Source organism: Canis lupus, chromosome 24 (assembly GCF_011100685.1).
Source record: "Canis lupus familiaris isolate Mischka breed German Shepherd chromosome 24, alternate assembly UU_Cfam_GSD_1.0, whole genome shotgun sequence".
In the NCBI taxonomy this organism is placed as follows: domain Eukaryota; kingdom Metazoa; phylum Chordata; class Mammalia; order Carnivora; family Canidae; genus Canis; species Canis lupus.
Window position 1 is genome coordinate 40692991 of NC_049245.1, and position 23357 is coordinate 40716347.

The 23357-nt window shown below is 40.5% G+C and overlaps 1 long non-coding RNA gene across 2 annotated transcripts in view; it reads left to right on the top strand.

Moving 5' to 3' along the window:
- LOC111092033 overlaps positions 1 to 23357 on the top strand; it is a 184667-nt gene that overhangs the window by 9913 nt on the left and 151397 nt on the right. The gene's annotated exons all lie outside the window — the stretch shown is intronic.

Genomic DNA, 23357 nt, shown 5'->3' on the forward strand with positions numbered 1-23357 from the left:
AAGCAGAGCAAATCATATAACCTACAATTTCCTAAAATGCATCTAGAGTGCTAGCCCACCATACAAATGTAACAAAATGGGTCATCAGGAACATGTTTTCTAGTCAAATTGAATTGGGGAAAACTTTTTTTTTTAATTACTTATTTATTCATGAGAGATACAGAGAGAGAGGCAGAGACATAGGCAGAGGGAGAAGCAGGCTCCATGCAGGGAGCCCGACGTAGGACTTGATCCCCAGACCCAGGATCATACCCTGAGCCAAAGGCAGACGCTCAACCACCGAGCCACCCGGGTGTCCCTGAATTGGGGAAACTTTAACAAAAGTCAAACTGCTATGTGTTTTTTTTGCAGGACTTTTCAGAGCCTTTAACATACATACACAGAGCATAACCAAGTCATGCATTGTGACTTTCCAGAGGCAAATAGTGCAGCAGAATTTTCTAATTTACTTGAAAACAAAACACATTAATATGAGGTTAGGATTATTCAGAAAACACTGTGGAGAAGTGATGGCATAGCTGTGTTACCGGCCACTTGCCAAGTGGCACAGGAAGTGATCACGGCAGACAATCCAACTTGCCCAAAGCGGCCATTGGGGATGTAATCTACTTGCTCTTGAAAGCAGAATTTTTCCCCCAAAATTGAGTTGCAGCCTACGAGGGAGAAACAAATTGCCACCCCACTGTTCACACTTCTGCTCTGTCTGTAAATGTTAGCAACTACCATACAAAGAAATTTGAATTCCTGCAGCAATAAATATGCAAATACACATTTTCTCCAAATATGGCTGGGGCATCATTTTCCCCCTTTTACCACCACAGAGTCCCTAAACAGGTTTGAATCTGTTGACAAAGCTTTTTAAAGCCATCTAGCTGACTTTTTCTTTTGTGTGCTTGCAATCTGTTAACTATATTCCCAGGGAACTCAGATGGAGCACTCTCTCTCCCTTCTCACTCTCCCTCCCTTATTCCCTCCTTCCCTGGCTCTCCCCCCTTCCCTATTTCTCAGCAGTCTTGCCTCTGGATGGACAAATGGAAACTCATTCAGTCACTGCCATGTGAAGCACCAAAATCTAGAAAAATCCTGTTCTATGTCATTGGCTAAGTAATTACTTGAAATGCATTACCCACAGTTTAACTCTTTGACATCAAAGGAGTTTTACCTGCAAATGGACGAGGTCCTATTCTTTATGTCCAAAATATTCTGGTTTTCTCCAGACTCCTGTGCCTGAGTGAATCTCAGGATGGATGGATGGATGGATGGATGGACGGATGGATGGATAGATAGATCAAGTTTCACACATCCATCAACATTTAGAAGTGCAGTGATGTTTCCATCTATAAATGAAGCTGGAAATTGAACATGAAGGAAAAACAAATCTCATAGAGTATAAAGAATGGCTCGAAGCTTACACTTTAGGTCAAGGAGGACCATTTTCTAAGGCTTACATCTTGCTGCTTGGGCAAGATTTTCTTTAGCCTCTTGGGCAATCATTAAATTAAATGATAATATGCACATTTGTAGGGTCCTAATGGTGATGGGCATTAGGGTAAAATATAGTCATGTCTTCATATTTAGGGGGGAAATAATTGGTGCCTTACAAAAATGAGGCATAACTGGGGGATGATGCCAACAGGATCTATGACGTAAAAGCAGATTCTGCACCATAATGTGAGCGTCTGTCTATGTGGCCCACCCATGTGGTTCCAGTGCCTAGGAGGATGGTGGGCACACAGTAGGTGCTCAGTCATTGCTCCTTTGAGGAACAAATAGATACCTTCAAAGAGGTGGCTTCAACCATGGACACGTGTCCCCTCTACCTATGGAGTTGTATTCAGTTATGTCATGACTAAGTAGCACAGTGTCATAGTTAACACTGGCTACAGAGTCAGGGAGCCTTGAGGGTCAGGGTCAAGCCTGTCCCATCTGTGTGGCTTTGTGTAAGTTACTGAGTCTAAACCCCACCCTCCTCATCTCTACGGCGGAGACAGCGATCACTAAGACAGATTGGGAGCAAAGACTGGTTAAGACAGTGTGTGTCAAACACCTTTGCACAGCACCTGGCATGTTGTAAGCATTCACTAAATAGTAATATTATGGCTATAAACTTTGTGTCAAATTGGGTCAAATAGAATAAATCCTTGGGTAGAGTAGTATATAACAAGATGCTCTGCAGTGTAAATGGTATGTACTAACTTATCAATGTGGGCCCTGGGTCGAAAATGCAAACATGGCACTAGGTCACACTGTTGATAAATCTCTGTCCCTCATCCTCAGCCCCACCCAGCATGGCTAGAAACATCAGGGCAATAGTGGAGAGCACATCCCAGAGGGCCCTAGAGATGATCATTTCAAAATGTTGCCCTGGATCAGCGGTTTTCAACCAGGGACAGTTATGCCACCCACCCAACCCAAAGAACGTTTAGCAATATCTGGAGTCATTTTCAGTTGTTACAAGTGTGGGGATGGTTGGCAACAGACTACATTTCGGGCTTCTGTGGGTAGGGGCCAGGGGGGCCACTGAGCATCCTCCGGTACAAAGGACAGCCCACAGCAGAGAATGATCAATAGCATCCCAACTTTTGAGTTTGGGTTTAAAAAATATGTGACTTTTTGAAGATTCTGTTGGAGTCAATGTTTCTTGAGGATAAACGATTTATAAAATTATTTTCAGAGTTTGGAAAGGGGTTCAGTCAAGTGGCTCGGTTTGGCTCTGAGGACTGGGGAGCGAGATCCTTTCAGGGAGTCCAAATCTGTTATACTTCCTGGGGTGCGTTGGCTGCACAGCAGGGCCAGTGCAGACGGGTGCAGCCTTATGAAAATATGCCTTGAGCCAATATTCAGCTTTGGAATGTTTTTAATGAGTCGTTTTAAAATACTTGAATGCACTGACTAGTGACAAAGATCCTAATTAACCCAGATTCCACTAAAAATAAGAAGAGCCCATTGCATTTAGGCAGAATTATTTCATCAGTTGGTAAAACAACCCTGCGAGGTAGGCAGAGAAAATAAATTCTGGGGAATAATGATACGAACAACAACATCTCTTGTTTATTAAGCTTGGGCTCTGTGTTACATGCTGCAGTAGAGCAAGATGAGAAGGAACTTTGGGTCTGGAGTTATACTTCAGCCCTATTGCCTACCAGCTGTGAGATTCTGGGAAATTTATTTTTCCCTCCTGCCACTTATGTCTTAATCTGTAAAATGGGAACTGTAATAATATATGCCTCATGGGATTGCTGTGAAAATTCAAAAGAATAAAGTCTCCAAAACATTCAGCGCAGTGCCTGATGCATACACTTCCAGGAGATGTGAGGTCATTCAATTTGGAATAATCCCCACAAAAACTGTGTGGAAGGGAGATATTTAAAGACGAGAACATTTAGAAATGAGAAAACTGTGTCAGAAAGAGATTCAGTGAGTTGTCTAAATTCCCACAAATCGTGAGTAGCCAAATTGGGTCGAATTCCAGAGCCCACTTGGGAAGCCTCGTCCTGGAAGCGTGTCTGGCATATATAAGGACCCAGTACCTATCTGTTGAAGAAGGCTTCCCCTACACTGTATCTTCAGTGATCTACATTTTAGGTTGATTTTGCCATTTATTACACTTCCACTCTTGCTGACATCACAGGAATGGGTTCTCAGGTCTCCAGTGGGTGCATCAGGTTATTCAAATACCGTAAATGGCACATCTCACACTTGGAAAATTGCCCTCGGAGAAACAGCAAAAGGTGTGTCAGTGTTTCCACCAAGAACTAGTTCTCAGCAGACAGGAGTCACGAGAAGCATGTGTGCTCTGGTCACATTGCCTGGACCTTCTTATTGGAGCTTCCTTCAAGTGTTCCCTGGAAGAGCCTCCAGGGAGAGATGAGTCCGTAGGCTGCCTAGCACAATTAAGAAGAGCACACAGCATGTGTGTGTGTGTGTGTGTGTGTGTGTGTGTGCTCACATGTGATTGTGTATGTGAGTGTGTGTGTGAGTGTGTATGTGCCCGTATGTGTATGTGTGCCCATCTGTGAGTGTGTATGTGTGTGTACTTGCATGCCCATGTGTGTATGTGAGTGTGTGTATGTACCGCTGTGTGTGCCCATGTGTGCATATGAGTGTGTATGTGCCTGTGCCTTTGTGTGTGTGTGAATGTGCCTGTGTGTGAGTATGTGTATGTGTGCACCTGCGGGTGTGTATGAGCCTATGTGTGTATGTGTGTGTGTACCTGTGTATATGCCCGTGTGTGTGTGTGTATGTGAGTGCCTGTGTGTGTTGTGTGCCTGTGTGTGAATATGTATATGTGTGCACCTGTGGATGTGGATGTGAATGTGTATATGCCCATGTTTGTATGTGCCTGTGCCTCTGTGTGCACCTGTGCGTGTACATGTGACTGTGTATACGCCCATGTGCATATGTATGTGGTGTGTGTGAGTGCGTGTGTGCTTGTGGGTGTATACTCTGGTCACAGACCTGAAGCAGCCCTCATCACACAGTCACCTTGACCAATGCCATGGCAATGACGAGGCTGACATTGGAGTCGTGGGAATAGCTTGGAGTTGGGCTCCTCCTAATTCTATTTAATCGCGCAGCCCTGGATTTGACATCAGTTGCTTGGAAATGGAAGGTGCGAAGGGTGGACCGTGTCTTCCCAGCTTGGCAAGATTGAGATAGAAACAGCAGCTGATGGGCATGGCCCCACCACAGCCCTGAGAACCTTCTGCGGGAACCTCCCTGATGGCTCCAGGGTTCAAAATCAGAGCGCCACTCACCTCTCGGCTGTGGCAGCCTTGCCCTCAGGACTAGGCCCACCCTTCCTTCCTTCGCTGCTTATACTTTTTCACCATTTGATTTTTTTCTGGTTTATTTTTTGGCCCGGTCATCTGATATTGGGCGAATTGAGGAAATGAATATCAGAAATGACTCCTGCTGTTAAACTCATCAGTGTCCTCCCCAGGATGAGAATTCGATTACATAATTTGATGCAATTGTCTACCCTGAGCACAGCTGGGGCGCCTCACCAACAACCATTCTTTACATGTCCTCATGCCACAAACTTTTCTCAGGCTCACCCTGGTTTTAAAATATTTTAGATATCTCTGATATTCTTTGGAGTCTTTATATCCTGTAAATATACAACGGTCTACCCTTTGAACTAGCAATTCCTTTTCTAAGAAATTATTCCACAAATTTTTATTTTTGCCCAAGCAGTATAGTAGAATAGACTATAATGATATCTATTTCATCATTACTTATAACTTATTTGTTCATTTCATGCATTTTTAAAGTATTCACTGTTCAAAGCCATAGGAATCAGTTGTAAACAAATACTTAAATCTATTTATCTTTCCCTTATAGGGCTTATGCTGTCCTTGGGAATGATAGACCATAAACAGAATAAGTAAACAAATAATATTAAGTTGTGAGAAGGGAATGGGAAATTTGCAGGGGATATATGTGTGATGGAAATATGGTTGTGGGAAAGGCTTTACTGAGAAGCGACATCTGAGTCAAAAGCAGAAGGAAGTGAGGCAAGGGTTCATGTGGACATCTAGGGAAGGATGATCTCAGCAGAGGGAACAGCAAGTGCAAAGGCCCTGAGGTAGGGTGTACCTAGCATGTTCAAGGAACGGCAGGGAGGCCAGTGAGACTGGAACACAGAAAACCAGGGGAAATGAGGAAGGTGTACAGAGGCTGGTTGGCGATGATCTTGGCTTTTACTTGGAGTGAGGTGAGATAGAGAGGAGGGTTCTGAGCAGAGGAGTGACATGATGTGCCTTGCATTTTAATCAGATCACTCAGGCTGCTGAGTGGAGATTGGACTGCAGGGAGGCGAGGGCCAGAGCTGGAAGACCAGAGAGGAGGCTGTTGTGAACCTCCGGCAGGGACGGAACAAAGATAGGAGAGTTGGAGGTGGCAAAAAATAGTCAGAACTGGATATAACTGTAGGTGGAGACGCCAAGGTTTATAAAGTACCTACTGTCTATCTGGAGGGTAACCGTTTAAAGACAATTACAGCATACTCGTTCAATAAAATAACAAAAGTGAGCTTTAAGAATATTTCTATGTTACAGAGTTGCATGAAAGCATCAAGATGCATAGCAACAGGATAGTAAAATTCCTGAGTTATAAAAATGCATATACACACACAAATACGCTATTTTCATATTTTAAAGAAATTTAAATATATCAAATTAGAACAGTTGCTTCCTCTGAGAAGGGAAATTGGAGTTGGGGCGTGAAAGGGAAATTTCAGGTTTTAACTCGGTTAGTTTTTGCAGTTTTTTTGTTTCCCGGGAAACATTCCATTCATTGCTTTTCATTATTATTATTATTTTTTTTTGTAAAAGGAGAAGGATAAAATATTCAGAAAAGAAAAATATTCACCTTCTTGAGCTTCTAAAGACCTTTTAATGAAAACCTTAACTAGGGATCCCTGGGTGGCTCAGAGGTTTAGTGCCTGCCTTTGGCCCCAGAGTCCCACATCAGGCTCCCTGCATGGGGCCTGCTTCTCCCTCTGCCAGTGTCTCTGCCTCTCTTTCTCTCTGTGTGTCTCTCGTGAATAAATAAATAAAATCTTAAAAAAAAAAGACCTTAACTAACCCCATGCCCCACAAGGCAGGCGTCTGTGCTTAGAAGGGCCATTGTCAAGGTTTACTTCAGAATTTGGTTTCCTGTTGCCCAATGTAGGATGTTTGGGGAAAGGCAATCTTTTATCTCTATATTTGATCCAAAACCTTCACTGTCTCTGTGGTCACCGAGAACAAAATTGGGTGCTGTTGATTTGCAGTTAGAGCCTTGTCCTTCAGGGGAGCAAATTCCAATAACTCTTCCCCTGACAGCAGTCAGAATGGAGGTAGAAGATGAAATACTTTCAGGATCTCAGAAATTGCCCTTCTAGTGTATGTTGGGGGCCACGCGAAATGAAATTGCACTTTCTCAGATGTATTTACACGTTCTGTCCTCCAAGGATTCACAGAGGTCCCAGTGACAGCACATGAATGGATTAATGCAGGATACTTAAGAAGAGATGGTTGTGGGGTGCCTGAGTGGCTCAGGGGGTTAGAGTTCGTCTTCAGCTCAGGTCATGCTCTTGGGGTCCTGGGATCCAGCTCCGCATCAGGCTCCTTGCACTTGGTGGGGAGCCTGCTTCTCTCTCTGCCCCTCTCCCTGCTCATGCTCTCTCTCTTTTTCTGTGTGTCTCTCTCATAAATAAATAAATAAATAAATAAATAAATAAATAAATAAATAAATAAAATAGTTTTAAAAAGAGAAGAGATAGTTGTGTCAAAGACCTAATCCCCCTAATCTGATCAGATATCCTATAAAGTCCTACCCATACCAAGAAGGTAGGCATTTGAGAAAGAAGCAAGTTTTATAATTTCAGGGAAATCTATAATGTCCAATGGCACACCTGGGCTTTATATCTGACTTCTTCTAAATATTAAATTAATAAGAATAGCTGCAATCCTACTAGGCAGAGCTCTCCGATAGTCAAAGATGATCCGTATAATGGAAGTTGTCATATTTATCAAGAGTAGCAACAGTTACCATATAATTATTTGCCAACTGTGAGTCCACTGTGACTGACTCTTTTTAAAAAATATGTGAAATCAGACATTTGAGAGACTGTCACAAAATGCCACCAGTCTAAATTTTCTTTTGCTTAAGGGCACTAGTAACAAGGCATGGTGCCACATATAGATTTCTTTGAGTTTGGAAGTCTGCCACCAGCAAGGATAGGGCCACCCGTGGATTTGCTGCTGCTGCCTCAGATTGAAAAAAAAAATTGAATTATAAAGAACATTGTTTGCAAGTTGCATCTTCCATTGAAATGGTGACTGCTTGAAACTTGTCAGAGTGTTGAGTCCTTCAACTTTTTTTTTTTTAAGGCACTTGCCATTTTTACAGATTGAAACATCAAAGAACATGAGTTAGCTGCAAGAAGATATTAACTACACTGGTGTTCCCCAAAGGGGTTGATGCCAGGAAAGAGTTTAGATCTGTGGTTCTCAACCTAATACAGTTTTATCCATTCAAGGAGTATGGGGCGATGTCCGGAGATATTTTGCTTATCCCAACTTGAACGAGGTGGACCACTGGAATCTAGGTCAGGGATGGTGATAAATATCCTACAATGCATAGAATGGCCCAGCTACAACACAGAAGGGTCCCTCCCCACAGGTCCTTGTGATCTGGAATTTATCGTATATACTTGAGATGCCAATAGGAATACCTATTCACATAGCTAACTTAGGGCCAAATAATATGCACTGTGTATTAATCAGCTTGGCCTTCCATAACAAAATATCATAGACCGAGTAGCTGAAGTAACGGAAATTTATTTTCTCACAGTTTTGGAGGTGGGAAGCTTGACATCAGAATGCTAGCATGGCTGGATTCTGGTATGAGCTCTCCTGCTGGCTTGTCAATGGCTGCCTTCTTGCTCACTTAGGTGTGTGTACTCAGAGAGAAAGAGAGACGGAGACAGCAACCTGTCTGGTATCTCTTCTTATAAGGGTGCTAATTCCATCATGAGGACCCCACCCTCATGACCTCATCTAACTCTAATTACCCCTCAAAGGCCCTATTTCCATTCTTCACCTTGGAGATTAGGACTTTGCTATGGTCTGAATTGTTTGTCTTCCCCCAAATTCCTCTGTTGAAATCCTAACCCCCAAAGGTGATGATATTAGCAAGTGGTACCTTTGGGGATTGCTTAGGTCGTAAGGATTGAGCCCTCATGAGTGGGATTAGTATCCTTATAAAAGAGACCCCACAGAGCTCCCTAACCTTTCCCACCATGTGAGGACACAGTGAGAAGGCGCCAGCTATGAAGCAGGAAGAGGGCCCTCAGCAGAGAATGTGACCCTGCTGATGGCTTGATCTTGGGCTTTCAGCCTCCAGAATCAGCTATACATTTCTGTTGTTTATAATACCCAGTGTTTGATATTCTCTTACAGAAGCCTAAACAGATGAGACGGGCTTCAGTATATGGGGCAGTGGGCATGTTCAATCTATAGCATATAGAAAATCTACACAAATGTTTATTATCTTTTTTTTTTTTATCATTGTTGGTCTCAGCTGTTATTATTTGGTAACACACAGAGGCATAATGGGAATACTTCATAGTAAATAGAGAAGGATGGTGGGGTCTACTGTAAAAGATGCCTACAATTGGACTTAGTCAATTTGTGTATATCTTTATATTGGCCAATAGAAAAAAAAAAAAAAACCCTGTATTTCAAGCTTGTTTTTTTTTTAAGATTTATTTATCTAAAAAAAAAAAAGATTTATTTATCTATTTTAGAGAGAGAGAGAGAGAGAGCATGAGTGGGAGGGGCAGAGAGAGGGAATCTCAAGTAGACTCCATGCTGAGCACAGAGCCTGATGTGGGGCTCGATCCACGACCCTGAGATCATGACCTGAGCCGAAACCGAGAGTCAGACACTTAATGGACTGAGCCACCCAGGTGCCCTGTTTCAAGCTCTTAACTGTAAAATACCCATTCTTCAGGGAGTTCTTCTCTGCTATTGAGTTAACAGAGTTCAGAACCTGCTCTGAAACAACAGTTTAAGAATTTTGTGGATAGACAAATGTTTTCATGATTTATTTATGAAGACTTGAAACTGATGTTTTCTCTTGTCTTTTCTAAATGCTAACTATGGTCTGGGGTGGGTCTTCCAGGTCACAGATAGCTTATTCTTCTTCTTTTTTTTTTTAGTATTTATGGACTGTTTGTAAAAATAGTCATTCAACAAATAGATATTGGGTATCTCCTCCAGTAAAGTTTCTACATTCCATTTTGGGTGGGGAATACAAGAAGGAATTATCATTCCTGCTCACAAGGCACCCTCACATATACATATTTTTCACGATAAAATATTTTGAGTGCCATAGCAAGAACCAAGAATGATCTAGAAGGGTGTAGGAGAGAATGACTCAGCAAAAGTGGAAGGGACCAGTGCCTGAGGGGACCACGTCGAGGGACCATAAATGGGTTCTAATCAAGAGCATCCCCTGTCTCCTGAATGAGGAGCCTGCACAACATGATCATCTGGGTTTTAGAATTGTTGTAGATTAGTAACTGTTCTGTACTCTTCTTTCAAGCACTTTTTTTTTTTTTTAGTAGAAAACGTGTACTCTAGTTATCTTGTCCCAACCCATAACAAGTGTGACTATTTTCTAAAGAAAGAAGGGCACTTATACTCTGAGCAGAGGAACAGTGTGGTCTGAGTTGCTGTTTGTAAAGGTCCCTCTGGGGAAAGTACAAGTGAGTAAGCAAGAGTGAGAGCACTGAGAAGTCAGGAGACTATCGCCACAATCCAGGTGGGAAACGATGATGGTTTGGTTGAAGGAGCAGCAGTGGAGATGGAGAGAAGTGGAGGATTTCCAAGATACATTTACAGATCAACAAGATGGATGATAAAAAGGAATCAAGAATGATATGACTGGTGGGTGAAGAGAAATTTCATTTAACAAGATGATGAAGCCCAAGGAGGAAACAACCATTGAGTTTACGTGCGATGCGGGATGGGGTAGAGGCTTGAATCAGAAACTCTGCATTAAATGCACTAAGTGGAGACAGTGATTGGATGCCAAATAGTAATTAGGTACATAGGTGTGTCTGGAGGTCAGAGGAGCGCTGTGGGCAGGAGACTGGTATTTGGCACATTGTATCATATACACAACATTTAGGAACATGGCTTGGACGAGACCTTTCTAGCTTGAAAGCTAGTGGGTTGATGATAAATTTCCAGGGCACTGTCATGTTCAGAGATCAGCTTGAGGAAGAAATTGAGAAAGAAGCCCTAGAGAAGTAGCAAGAAAAGAGAAATAAAGAATGTCTTAGGAAGGATAGGTGGACACACTATGTCCACTGCTGTGGAAGGACAAGAAAAGATCCAGAAGCTTTCACAACATGGAAGTCTTCAGTGAACTCAGTCAAACAATTTCTATAGCATCTTATGGCAGGAGCCCTGGTCAGCATTGTTTGAAGATGAGATGAGACATGAGAAAAATTTGCTTAGAAAGTAATACTTGTCTTTTGTCATCCATCAGCACTCTAGACTTTCTTATATCGGTAATATTTTATACTAGCAGATTTAAGACACTAATAATCAAATTTAAATTTGTCCAACTGATTTCATACATGCACAATACATGCTAGTAAATATCTTACACATGTTCCTTTATCTTCTATTTTTTTAAAGATTTTATTTATTTATTTATTTATGAGAGATACACAGGGAGAGGCAGAGACATAGGCAGAGGGAGAAGCAGGCTCCCTGTGGGAAGCTGAATGTGGGACTCGATCCCAGGACCCCGGGATCACACCCTGAGCTGAAGGCAAACACTCAACCACTGAGCCACCCAGGAACTCCATTTATCTTTTTTCTTTTCAACAAAATATATATGACATGTGTCACATAGACTTCAGGGTAGGTGCCCAGGATTACAGAGGTAGAAAAGACGTATAATTTCCCTACCCTTATGGTGCATTGTTCTAGACAAGACAAAAGAAAAAAGTAAGCAGCAAATAGCTATGTAAGTTGGATGAGCTCCTTGGAGGCAATAAACATGGTACCTGCATTGTGAACATTGGGTAGGTCCATTTTAGATGGGTTGGTTAGACAAAGGCCCTCTGAGGAGGTGACATTTTAGAATGAGACTTGAGTGATGCAAAGATCCACCATTCTGGCTGCTGGAGTAGAGCACTGCAAAAGGCAAAGCCCAGGGGTGCCAAGAGCCTGCAAACACCCTGAGTGGGAAAGAGCTACTATATTCTGGGAAACAGAGTGTACAAGGGAGCAGTCATATGCTTGGGCTGGAGAAGCATGCAGGGGCCAGATTATGCAGGAATTTGTGAACTTACTTGGAAGATCTTTCCAAAGTTACCTTAATGACTATGTCTTTGAAAAAGTGTTCTGGAATCATACAGAATTATCGTCTAGCACAGCATTTCTCGACAGCATCTTAGTAATTTGTATTAAGAAAAATCTTTTTTTAAAAATAAATTTATTTTTTATTGGTGTTCAATTTGCCAACATATAGAATAACACCCAATGCTCATCCCCTCAAGTGCCCCCCTCAGTGCCCGTCACCCAGTCACCCCCACCCCCCGCCCACCTCCCCTTCCACCACCCCTAGTTCGTTTCCCAGAGTTAGGAGTCTCTCATGTTCTGTCTCCCTTTCTGATATTTCCCACTCATTTTTTCTCCTTTCTATTAAGAAAAATCTTGAAATACATGCACATTTTGGACTAATAGTTTCATTTCTAAGAATTTATGTTAAGAAAGTAACTTGCCACATGCACACATTTTTGTCTAGAAGAATATTTGCTTGGATCTCTGAAATTCTTTGAATTTTTCCCTTAAAACCAGTAGATTTGATGACATGTTAAATTATACCTCATGAGAGCTGATTTTTTTTAAAGAATAGTATAGCAAAATATTAAAAATAATGTAATGTTCATCAATAAGAGATTGGCTGATACATTCTGATCCATCCACACACTCCAATTATACAACCATAACAATTGCTGACAGTTGTTTTACTGACATGCAAAATATCTGATATTTAGTATTAGGTAAAAAAAGAAGTCAAACGAGTGAATATAATTTTATTTTTATTTAAATTAGAAAGATACACAATCTGTTGGACATATATAAAAGGACAGTGTTAATAGTCTTTTTTTCCTGAATGTTGGGATGATGGGTGATTTTTACTCATTTTATTATGTTTTCCTTTGTTATCCCAAATTTTTTACTATGAACGTGAAGTACTTTGTGACTGGAAAAAACACTAACGTTATTACCATGTTGAAGCACAACAAATGTTAGCAGCAACAGAAGAAGATCTTTTCATGATTAAGTGCTAGAGCTTCAGGACCTCTCTGGAGACCACTGAATCCAGCCCCCACCTCATTTCAGAAGAAATGAACATTAGAATTAACATCAGCTGTGATGACCAACTGTTTTGGAAAACAGGCCAGATGGTGTTCGTCGTCCCTCTCTGGTGTACTTTGAGAGGGTATTATTGGACTTCTTAGAGCAGCAGTTACAGAGCATCTTTGCAGCTAGGTCATTCCAATTACCTTCTAGCAAAGATGCAAGATATTTTAAAAATGTCTCCCTACCCCGCAATTTGTCTTTGCCACACGGAATGCATTTGTCCAAAGGAGTTCTTGCTTATATCCTTGAGTTTTTCTGAAATAGGATGCATTGAATTGTGCAGCCACATCCTTCCTCATTGGAGTGGCTGATCATGCGGGGAACAGAGCATGATTAACCTGCAATTTGCCCAGGTGAATCTTGTGATTACATATGTCCACAGGCAGTTTAGCTACATGGTCGATGGCACAACTAGGATAGATTAGTGACGAAAATTGCATTGCGAGGCAAATAGCACTTCCAAAGTTTCCTAAGAAAGCAGTGTACTGAAGGCATACTACATGTTCAGACTTTTAATTGGCCAAACTTGAGTACTCATGTTTATTTTTATGGCCACATGGAAAAGTCTATAGGAAAGACCTCATTGCTTTTTATTGTAAACTTAGAGACAACACCCACGCTAATGTAGATTTATGGTCTTTCCTCAATGGTTCATCTTCCCTGGGAGCCTGGATTATTCTTCCTGTGGATTGTTCCCCCCGCAAGTGTTGGTGAACACTGAACTCCCAGAGGTGCTAAGTGGCTAACGTTCAACATGGTTTCCGATTGGCAACAGTTCAGCAAGTGTGTTTTGAACACCTCCCTATTACAGTGGCCTACAGTCATTCGAGTTTAGGACATGTTTCCTAATAAATCCTGGAATTTGTTGTGGCACAGATGAAAGGATTGAGAGTTAAATTCCAGTTCATCTTTAAAGGAAGCTTTGGGACATTTTGCTAATGTGCATGTATCGCAATACAATGGGCTGTCATGTTAGTCGGGGGTCCTGTTCTGCAATCTGTGCTAAGGTGGAGATCATGTCTCTCCAAGCCCACTTTCTCTCTTCTTTAGGATCCCACAAATCTACCTGTATAGCAGGCAGGGGGTTTCTCTGGGGGATCCCTAATGTCCCTGAAGACTTCTTGTTTGTTTCACTTTAATTTCTCGCTTCTTCCAGCCTAAAGAAGTATTTTCTACGGGGTCCTGGGTGGCTCAGTCAGTGAGTGTCCGAATTTTGGTTTTGGTGTGGGTCGTGATCTCAGGGTCGTGGGATCAAGCCCCCTATCAGTCTCCATGCCTCTCTTACTCTCCTTCTGCCCTTCCCCACCTCTCTCTTTCCCTCTCTCCCCGCCAAAAAAGTATTTTCTGCTCTGCTGGGTAGGGAGGCAATCCTTTTATTCATCATTTATTTCCCCAGGTTTATAGCTCCTGCTCTGAGTCTTTACTGCCTTCCCAAGGATGTCACTTTTGAAATTCCCAAACAAGGAAGAGACCATTTTCTCTGTTGTCTGCTGCCACATGCCTTCTCTGAGCAGTGACAGCAAACCAGCCTGGTTCAGTGATCGCCACAGCAAGGTGCCTACATCCTAATGGGACCTAGGAGAATTATACAGGGTTTTTTTTATACTTAGGTTTATGCACAGAGGAAGGAAATTGATCTTTACCAATAATTATTATAGAAACCAACTTTGGCATCTTTACCCAATTCTTATGCTTGGCAGTCATTCATCAAGCACTCTGTGCATGGCAAGGGGAGGAAGAGGGAGGGAGGGAGGGGTGGAAGTCCTCAATGCAGAGTGTCCATAGCTGTGCCCAGGCTCCTTGGGTCACTGCTGAGGGAATGCAAAGTTCATGTACACTGTGAAGTGATTTATAGATAGTGCTGTCTGATTTTCAGTAAACTTAGCCTCACAAAATTGCAAAAGACTGAATAAGATTCCTACAAAGAATATATAGATTGAAAATAGAATAATTATAGCACAAGCACATAGCAAGCAAACGCTAGCGCTATACCACTCCTACCCCTAAGATCTGCAATTCCCCGGCCATATTTCAAGGTGAAGTGAAATCTGATGGAATGTGTCCCACTCCCACCCCCATGCAGTTCTCTGGGTGTGAGGGCCATTTAAACTGTCCATTCATGATAATGGTGTTGTTTTAACAGTGAGAAGCAAAGTACTTTTAAGAGAAATTCGTAGCAAAGGCCTTTTAAAAATGGATCTGTGGGTGGGTGGTTGGGAGTTTAAAAATAAGTAAAAGTAAAAACATGGGGACAGAATTTCTATCATGTAAAAAATATTACAGAGGGAGGCTTTTACTGGGTATATGAACTCATTTGCTTAAAAATAAAAAGCGATCTTTCATTTATAAAACTAGCCAATCGACATCAGGAAAGCAGGATTTTTTTTTTAATTTACAAAATTGGCAGTTCCACCTGAAAATGAACATAAAAATTTAGGATGACCACTAGCCTTCTTCTGTTTGGATACACGTATCTTTTTAGATCTCTTTGTAAGCCTTGACTGCCACGAAGAGCCAACATTGAGCTTAGAGCCATACCTTTGAATTGTTGCTCAATATACATTTTAAAACATAATAAAGCATAATCGATCATACTTTTCTCCATAAAATATTTGTAATGATTTTTATGGAACAAAAAAGATGTTTTACTGTGAGTATATGAAATTAAATTTACAAGTATTAAGATATTCAGTTCTTGAAACAGTTCTCTTTATAAAGTTCTGTTTTTAATTTAGGGGCTACAAATACATAATATAGCATAGTATATATCATGTAATATAAAATAAATGATTATACATGTATTGAAACGGGTTCACAATGTTTTAACTGAGAGGAGTACATGGATCTTTATTTTTTTAGTGGGGGTTGGGCTTGGCAACCTGTGACACGGTAATTACATTTGAAGAAGTCAAGGTATAATACGAATGTTCTTATAGAGTAGAGAAGATAGAATCTAATATTTCTCAGCTATTTCCTAGCTTCTCACACATAGCATCTGCTCTTAAAGGATTTGCAAGCTCAGGGATTCCCCAATGGATTGCCCATTCCCTAGCCTGGACCAACGGAGGGGTGCCCACATGTCTGGCCCTGTCCTTCTCCTGTGTGCTCACGGCCACCATTGCTTTTGCTCAGACAGGTCACACTACCTGGACTGTCACCCTCCCTTGATCTGATCTTGCGTACAATGACTTCCTTGACCATTTCTGGTGAAAATGAGATTTCTGCCTCCTGAAATCCCAGAGCAGTGATTCATGGAATGGGCCAAATCTGTATGTCTCATGATGATCTGGGAACTCTTTAAAAATGCAGTTTCCTGGGCTTCTCCCCACCAAAGAGCCTGATTCAGGGGATTCAGGAAAGGATGATCTTGGGCATTGCTTTGGAATCTGTATTTCTGGAAGGTCTCCAGTTGATTCCAATGGTTGGTTATGCTCAGAAGTCAATATCCAAGAGATTTTATTTATCGGATATTTAGCACATGCACCTTTGTGGTATCCATTATCTTTTTAGAAATTACTTCATCTTTCTAATTAGCTTGTAAATAATTCAGAGGCAGGGATTATTATTGTTATTTTTTTTTACCATAGTGGGTAAGAGCCAGACATCGTTTATTCATTATATAGTAAGGATTGATAGATGGATGGATCTTAGTACACTAAACTCTTTTTAGATTGACTCCATGAAACCTTGTAAAATACTGATGAAATTAATGGGATGCTATAGAAAAGGTGGTGATAGGAATAACTGAACCATTTGAATGCCAATAGGTAGGTCTTAATTTTCATTTTTAAAATTTTATTTAAAAAAAAAAAAAGGGTTTTCTGCAATGCCCCGGTGTGTTTCTTTCAATCCAAGCAAATGATCTTTTAAAATTTAGAGCTATTTCTACACATTTCTCTCCAGTTATCTCTAACCAAATAACATTCAAAGGATTTTATTTTTAATGAGGGGAGCTGTGAATCAGAAAACAAATATGCAGAAACCTATTAACAGGCCAGTAATTTAGAATGAAAAGGAAGAAATTTTCTACTACTAAAAGAGAGCTCTAATTTACATGCAAATGTGTGGATGAAAAAAAAAAACGCATGCTGGAATTTGTTTTTAATAGATAGCAGATCTAGATAAGAGACAAGAGGTAAAAATGGATAGCCTCTCAATCCCACTGCTGGTTAGAACTGCAAAGAAATGGGGCAGTGTCCTTAAGGATGAACTATTTTAATAATAATCTTGCCACTTGAGAAAAATTATTAATTCATCTAATTAACATTAGTATGTAAATTATTCATTACTGCAACTATCAGAATAAAATTAGAATTTCTAGGTTCATAAATTGTCCATGCTTCTGTCTTCAATACTGTGAGAGATGCTGTATTTTGGAAGAATAGCAACTACTTTAATGAAATATAATTACAGATGGTAGAAAAATAAGGGCATCGAGTGTTGTTATAGATTTGCTCCTAGCAAATCACTATGTTTAGTTATTTTGGCATTCGCAGAGGACTGGGCCGGCCCATCGGCTATTTTTTTGTGATTTTAAAAAGTTTCCCTAGTGTAGTGGTAATTAGCTGGTGGTTTTGATACTTGTTAATACGAGATATTTTTTCTTTCATAAATGGGACTCTGCTAGCCTTCTTTCGCCTGTGAAGCTCAAGATCCAGCCTTCATTACGGCAACCAGATGAATGGGATCAAAAGATTTCTCATCTTTGTTCTTCCTCGGTTTGGCATCGCCAAACTTTATCCATTGACAACGTTTTTTTTTTTTTTTAAGATTTTATTTATTCATGATAGAGAGAGAGGCAGAGACACAGGCAGAGGGAGAAGCAGGCTCCATGCAAGGAGCCCAACGTGGAACTCGAACCTGGGACTCCAGGATCATGCCCTGGGCTGAAGGCAGTGCTAAACTGCTGAGCCACCCAGGGATCCCTCCATTGACAACTTTTGCTGTCAGTTTAGGAAGAAGCACTTTGGCAGGTGGCATTTATTTATTTATTTATTTAGATTTTATTTATTCATGAGAGAGGCAGAGACATAGGCAGGGGGAGAAGCAGGCTCCACACAGGGAGCCCAATGCAGGACTTGATCCCAGGACCCGGGATCACGCCCTGAGCCAAAGGCAGATGCTCAACCACTGAGCCACCCTGGTGCCCCTGGCAGGTGGTATTTATGAAAGCCTGGAGCAGCTAAGGCATGGCGACCTAACCTGAGGAATAATTTTCACTGAAAATCTCTTACTCCAAAGCAGCTCTTACTCCAAAGCAGGTTCACCTGTCATGGCATGGGAAGTTTTCACCCCAAAGCATTTTCCAACCTGATTATCTCAAACCAACAAATCAATTTGTTTTCCTTCTTGGAAAAGCAAACTACTCATTTCAATAAGACAAGCTTGAGGAATATATATATATATATACACATATATATATTTATAATATATATAAATATATATTATATGTGTATATATTGCTACAACATATATATCATGTATATATAGATGCTATGAATATATATATGCTACAATACATCTCGTGTGTATTAATATATGCATTTTGTATGCATTATGAAGTAAGTACTTTGTCTAGTCTCTTCAGCTCATGCTGTTCTCTTACTCAATACTCTTCTGACGTTGTATCCCTCTGAGAATCAAACTCAAAGTCCTCACCGTGATCTATGAGACAGGTAAGAGGGGTTTCCTCCTTTTGTGTATCAAACCCAGTGACCCACTCTAGCTTTTCTGTGCCTGACTCCAGCCACGGTGGTCTTTTCTCTTGTCCTTAAATTCAACAAGCTTGTTCTTGTTTTAGAATGTGCCATCTTTGATTTCCTTGCCTGGAGTAATGCTCTCCCTCCTGATCTTTTTTCTATGGCTGCCTCCTTTTGTAAATCCAGCTGTTAGTTGAAATATCACCGCTTAGAGAGGTTGTCTTAGAGATCTTTGCTTGTCTCTCTAAAGGAGCTACCGTGGAGTTCTATCTTTATGGTCCTCAAACCTGATCATGTGTCACTATCACCTGGAGAGCTCGGTAGAGACTACCTGATGCCGAGTTTCTGTTCAGTTGGGTCTGGGGCGAGGCGCAAGAATTAGCATTTCTAGGAAGTTCTTAGCTACTTCTGATCTGGAGATTCTTCAAGAACTATTGCTCAACCATGTTATCTGATTTTTAAAAAAGATTTTATTTATTTGTTTGCTTGTTTGTTTATTTATCTGAAAGAGAGAGAGAGAAGAGAGCATGATCATGGGGAGGAGCAGAGGGACAAGTAGACTCCCCACTGAGCAGGGAACCCAATGCAGGGCTTGATCCCAGGACCCTGGGATCATGACCTGAGCTGAAGGCAGACCCTTAACCACTGAACCACACCATCATCCCAACCATATTATCTGATTCTAATTCTCTTCATAACACTTATCACTAACTGGTATTTTTTTTCTTGTTCATGTAAATATTTGTCTATTGCTTGTCATGCCTACTCGAATGTAGGCTCTGAGTTCGTTACCATCTCTCCAGTAACTAACATATAATGGACACTCAATAAATGTTTGTTGACTCATTCATTCAACAAACGATTTTGTATACTCATTTTATGTCAAATTCTGGGTGAGGAGCCAGGGATATCAAGATTAATAGGCATGGTCCTCTCTCAGAAGGCTCATAAACTGTTGAGGAATACCACCCCTAGCATACATAGTCTTTAATGTAATGCGATAATTGCCATAACAAAACAATTGTTACCTGACAACACAGAGGATGGTGGTTAAGTGGTTTTCTAGCATTTGGTTGGAAGTGAATGCATTTATGGAAACTAGATTAGGGGTTTCATAACCTTTTAAAATTGTGTGTGCCTCTGGATATAAACAGGGCCTTCATAACTGGGAAATGCTAAAGAGTTACTTGATTGGCAGTCTCTCGACAGAGCTCATTAAGAGTTTGCTGTTTTAAAATGACTTTGGATGGAAAAATAGGGGAAACTTTTCTCTTGTTTGCATTTATGAAGCCCAGCAGAAATAGGCTTTTGAATGCTTGTCAGCAATAGATCTAAGCTAATTATTAAAAAATAAATAAATAAGCAAAAAACAGCTGATTGAAGCCAGAAAAACAACAACAACAAAAAAAAGGATTTGGATTATTACCATGTGACCAAGGAAAACAGAGATTTTTAGATACAAGAAAGAATATCTAGTTGGTTACATTTCATCAATTTCAAGGGAGAAATATAAATACTGAGACAAATCCATATTGCCTTTTTCCTTAAAGATCAATTACGGTTGAAGCTTGGTTCCTTGTCTCCACTGAGTAGGACAGGTCTCCTCGTTATGTGAGCGATTACCTACCTTCTCTCAGCCTATAAGGAAGCAATTTTATTTGCTGTTCGGGAAAGAAAGACAGATCATTCTGTAAACAAGCCAAAAGAAGTCTGATTCTCCAGTTCTCAAATTAAGACTCTGTTTATCATTAGTTCTCATAAGAATAAACAAGTTGTAATGTTTTGAGTGCATCAGAGGTAAATAAAACCAAACCATATTACAAAATAAATTGGTGGAAAAATGCCTTCGTATTTCATAGCAATTAGCTGCATGATTGGTTATTGTTTTGTCTTGAGTTTTATGCTGGAAAATCAAATTTGAAAATTAGGTTGGGAATAATGCAAGGCATTTGCTACATTTATTACCAATTACTTTTTGAAGGCTGTACTTATGCATAAAACTATTTGAATTTTAATGTTGTGAAGAAAATTCCTGACGTGGAAAGTTTCATTTAAAATTTTAACCTGAGGAAGAAATTCATTAGTTATCTATTACCTGATGACTTTGGGCTGTTGTAATGAGAAAGTGGCATTAAAAAATTATTTGTCGAGCAATTGCTTTCCAAGGCCTTTGGTGTTTACAAAGCATAAAAGATGCATATGTTTTATGAAAGATGGTTCGTTGGAGATCAATTTAGGCACTCATATATTCATAGCCTCTGTGTTTTGAAAATTCTAATTGCCAACACCAAATTAAAGTCATCGACATTTTAAAAAATGTTCCTACATTTTATTATTGCAGTGTTCTGCATACGGGGTTATAAATATTTATATACCTATGTGGAATTACATCTCTTAGTGGCTCCATAAGGTAGATATATAGAAAAAAAAAGAATGTTTTCAGAAAGCAGAACAAAAACAAAAAATCCCCACCACCACCACCAAAAAAACAAACAAAAACAAAGACCCCACAAAACCAAGATCAAATCAAACAAACAAACAAACAAACAAACAAAAAAACCCACTACCAAGGACCAGTCCTTTGCACTATTTTTCCTTTGTAGCATTTTCCTTTCCCAGCTCCATGAAACCTCCAGAGAGGAAAAGTGGACAAAGCAAATTTTAAGAAGGCAGTAAGATCAAAGTCTTTGGCTTTGCTCAGTGACAAGTTGTGTATAGCGTTAGGCAGATCTGACTTGAAAACCAACTTTCAGAAACATCAAAACAGATGTCACGCTTTGTATAATTCCTAGGCTAATATTTCCACTCCTGTAATGATTTTTGCTTATGAATGTTGCATGTCAATTATATGACTCGACTCACTCCTTTAGTTAAGTACCTCAGAAAACTGCCAGATTTCCACTTCGGTATGAACCAAATTGATCTATTTGGTGCAAATCTAGGTGGTGTGTTTCTGGGGATGAGGATGTGGGATTCATTCAGTGGAACGCTGTTGTTTCAGGTCATCCAGGGAAAAGCTCATTGAGAAGCTTTATATCTTGCTGAGACTTTTAACAATAGCAGCAGCAACCATACTAATGGCTTCTGCCATTTATATGGGGTTTACTGTGTGCCGGGGACTACCCTATGTCCTCTCATTTAATCTCTGCCCCTTCCTGATGTAGGACTACATTGATACCCCTATTTTAAGAATAAGGACATTTGGGCTCAGAGAAGTTGTAAAACTTGCTCCAGTTTCCATAGCTAATAAGTGGTGGTGCCAGCATTTCAATGCAGATTTTAATTTCAGAGCTCGAGCTATACACGTTCCACAGCCTATGACCTTAAATCATTTTATACCATCCACTGGTATGAATTAAACATTCACATATTAGGTCCACTTATTTTCTTCCCTTTGCAAAGCTGAGATTAAACCACCATAGCATAACTGGACTTCAACTCAATCATACATTCAATCATACATTCAACTCAATCATACATTCATACTTTGGCACTGAGTAGGAGGAACAGTACTGGGAGGCATGGTAACTGTTACACACGTACCACCACATTTGCAGTTCTTGCCCCCTTTCTGAGACAGGAAGACTACAAATTCCCCAGTACATGAAGCTAGGTATAGTGATGCGCTTGCTTTGGCCAATGAAATATGAGCAGGAGCAGTAAGAGCCAGTGCTCTGGACTCCATGTCCTCTTTCCCAGCTGCAGTCACTGGGGGGACACATTTTGATAACCTTTCCAGTGACTGAAGCAGCCTCTATCCCTGAGCCAAGTCATGGTCCCGCACAGAGAAATAAATATTGATTGTATTAATCACTGTGATTTTTGGAGCTCTTTGTTCCATCGGTATAACTTAATCTAATCTGACTAATGCAGAAATCATCCACAACGTACTATATTAGTTAAGAAAGGGTGTTACTGTTTAAATGAAAATATGAAATTAAAAAGGTTACTTAGGGACATTTTCAACATCCCAGTATGTTTTAAAGGCTTCTAGTGTCTTCAGTCTGCAGTTGTAAACCATTAATCTCTGTAGAGTATTGCTCCTTCTCTTGTAAATGACATTTTCTGATACCACCTGGATATAGTTGCCTCTTTATTTAAAATTCTCTGAGCTGTGATCTCGGTCCCAGGAAATTGCTTGCTGGTCCTAAATTGATTGGGTCAAAGAAAATCCAATTTCCTGGCTGGCTGCATCAGCCTACTTCACCTAGAAAATCCTTTTGTGTCTAGAACTTAAGAACATGAAGAAACAGCCACCAGGCACAGAGTGCTTATACTATTCCATGCTTGAGTTAAGTGTTTGTAGCCAGCACTCTAGTTTGGTGGATCCAGTACCCATTTCAACCCACTCCTCTGTAGAGGCTGGGAAAGCTAAGTATCCACATTCACAGCCTTCTCTACAGCCACCTGTGACCCTGTGATGCATTCTGGCTCATGAGGTCTAATCTGAAGTTTGGTGGGGAGGGTTCTCCGATAGCTGTTACTTTACTAATAAAAGTGATAGCTTAGGCTGGCTGTTCTCCACTTCATCTTGCTGTGAATACAAGTGTAATAGCTAGAATCACAGCAGCTGTGTTTGGAGTCTGAGGGAAAAATCAAGAGACCTTCCCATGTGGAGCCATTAGAATAACACCAGCAACTGTCTACTTCCAGACTGTTATTACCTATGACTGACAAACTTCAAATTAGGCTTTTCTGTTACTCATAGCTGAATACAACC